Source organism: Halyomorpha halys, unplaced genomic scaffold, assembly GCF_000696795.3.
Source record: "Halyomorpha halys isolate HHAL.00 unplaced genomic scaffold, Hhal_1.1 Scaffold48.1, whole genome shotgun sequence".
Classification (NCBI taxonomy): domain Eukaryota; kingdom Metazoa; phylum Arthropoda; class Insecta; order Hemiptera; family Pentatomidae; genus Halyomorpha; species Halyomorpha halys.
The window spans coordinates 250488-253588 of record NW_027107227.1 but is presented as its reverse complement, the minus strand read 5'-3'; the positions used below and the strand labels follow the sequence as shown (position 1 = coordinate 253588).

Here is a 3101-nt window from a genome sequence, read left to right as displayed (position 1 = left end):
ACATATTTACCTATTGTATTATTTTGTACAGTTGTAAATAACATTAAATAACTAATTTAAAAAAAATTACAATTTACTCGTGTATAATAAAGCGAAAAGTTTTATAATTAAATTATGTAATTATTTTTAATCTTTATTTAAAAAGAAGAGATTATTGTTTTCATTATAATTTTCTAATGCACATTCAACCAATTTTTTTTAAATAAAAGAGATTACTAAATACTCGGGTTTTTAACAAAACTAATAGCTTTAAAGACGCAAATTTTAGACGTGAAACAACTATTTATTCACAAAGAAATAAATAGCCATTTCTCCTTGATTTTGTAAGAAAAATTTTCAAAGAAAATCTTTGATCTCTTTCAGAACTAACAGAGCTTTTACTCATCCCAAAAGGATTTCCTAATGAAGATAAATGAGTTGGAGAAATCTCTATAGCCTAATCCACGGGGAACTCCAGCCCAACTTGGAACAGTGACTGAACTTAGCTCCACATAACATGGGAAACTTGGTGACAAGTCATTGCATCTTCATCGGTTGATTTATGATCCGTTATTTTTCTCCATTGAACGAGTTAACAATATAAATATAAAAAAATTACTCCGTGAATGAAGGTAGAGTTTAATAATATTGAGGATTTATTGTTATTTATAATATTCTTTCTATTATTATTTTTTGATTTTTAAATATGAAAAAAAATATTTTTAAAAATTCAAACTTTTAATTTAAAAAGGACTGCTCGTAAAATTTTGTCTAGATTGACTGCGCGTACATTTCACTTGTTAGTTAGGGTTAATGTTTCAATTGTTAAGCCTGTTACTGATAATTTTATTTCAACTAATTAGAACTAATACTATATTTTAAAATACTTTTATTAGTTTTGTTTCATGATTAACTACTACGTTCAGTGTTAATCCTGATAAATCTTAGACACATTAATTATCTTTGAAGCTGGTCGAAAAAAATATTTTTATTAAAACCTAGTTTCATTTATTATTATACAAGCCATTTAAGATAATCAAGGCGACTACTGCAGGCTTGGTAGGTAGGTGGGATGTGGTTGGGGTTAGAACTTCGTTTTTTCTTAGTTTTTGGCTTATATGTAAACAATTGTTGGGTGTGATAAATGCGTTCTACACTAATTTAAAGTACATAAATTTATTTAAGTATGGAAGGGACAATACTGAATCAATTGTGTCCCAACAAGAGGTAAAGTTGAGGAAAAATCTGATTGTTGATCATTTACTTCATTTGCACCATTCAAACTTCCAATAGAATATTAGGTATGTCGGTTGTTATTAAAACTATTAATTTCTAAAAAAATCTATGTAATGCACATATTTAACTACATTTTCCCCTGTTTAATCACGGGAACTTCATAGGAAACAACTTATACGATCAATTTTGTAGAATGATTAATTTGACATAAAACTCATTTCAATATATTCAATAATTTTATAGATATAAATTAAAATATAATAAAACACACGGTCTTGCCACATCCGTCTCCCCTCATAATTTCACAGTAGGCACACAAACCCATGTTTTTTTTCCTTACGTAACAAGCTGGTTTTACTAAGAAACACAGAACATGTTACTATTACATTTTTTTTATTCGCGAGTTTTGTATTTGTTTCTGCAATTACTGGACTGTTAAAGCATTTGTTATTTATTGTGTTAATTTTGTATTTTACTTCCCATGACTATTGTACATAATACAATGAAATTTTCTAGGTTATTTTTATATTTATGAATTACTTATTATATTAACTACCAAAAATAGATGATCCAAGAGAAAAAATATCGCATTCGGGAATTTTTTATTAAAATTACAATGCTTTTAGTTGAATCCATTGATGATTTTGAAAATTTAAGTTACCTTAACAGAAAATAAAATAATAGAAAATTCGAAATCTACTTTAATGTTTAATATTTACTATTTTAAATCATTCCCTGAGAATTCATTGGTGACTTTTATAATATAATAATATAGATTATAATATATTTAGCTATATTTTTTTTTATTTGATTTTCAACATACACCACTTGAGCCATATTTATTACTTTGATATATTGGAAATATGTTGTTGTTGCAAATATGTTGCAAACATTTATTTTTGTTAATCACAAATATTACAAAGCTATAAATTTTATTTATCTGTTTATATTTCTCTACTAAATTTTTAATGTTCATTTAGTATCCTGTCACTGACTTCGATTAGGTAAGACGTTAATACAAATAAAATAAAATTTGTACACATTAATATTTTAAATTATAATTCATTAATGATTTTTCGATTAACAATTTTTAATGTTTTACCTAGTATTTATTAAGGTTGATTGAGTTATATTCCAAAATTTTCAATTTTAAGTTGAGCTCTCTAATCTGTTGAAAGTGTTTAGGACTTATATTTACATAATCAATTTAACGCTAAACATTTAAGTGTAAGTAGATGTAGTTCAGTTCAGTGAAACAGCGAATTCAGTAACAGTTCGACACTTAACCATTTGGTGATCTAACTGACAGTCGCAAGAAGAAACTAATGAACCCAGTTCGTCCTGAGTTAAAGCGACGACCTTCCTCACTTGGGACATAATCTTAACGCTCTAGGCAAATTTATGTACATAACATTTATGGTGAATAAATATGTAGATTATTACTTTCATCATTCTGCATGATGAATCGTAGTCATGAAAAACACTATGCTTCGTCCCATTTTATCCACAAACTTAGGAGAATTCTGTGAATATTTCCATATTGAGTAGTGATGGGCTTATTTAAATTTTGTTGAGCAAATTGAAAAAAATTAAAATCATTTAGACTAGATTGGTGAGATATATAACAAAGTTTCTTTTCCTCACCCAAAGATATTTAATACGAAAAAAAAATTCACTAAGATTTTAAGGAAAAAATTAATTATTAAGCTGTTATTTGAACGTAATTAAAAATATATAAGTATACATTTGAGCAGTTTCTCGACCTGTCATGTGCGTGTATGTTGATGTAACTGCGCGCGGTAGTTAAATAAGGAGTATTCTTAATTAATCACCTATTTAATAATTAGCGGTAATTCTTTAAGGGAAATAAATCGTTTCACATTGCA

General features: G+C 26.9%; 1 protein-coding gene across 2 annotated transcripts in view; it reads left to right on the top strand.

The window, feature by feature from the left end:
• SPR (Sex peptide receptor) overlaps positions 1-3101 on the top strand; it is a gene marked incomplete in the record, with an annotated part of 538241 nt that overhangs the window by 333376 nt on the left and 201764 nt on the right.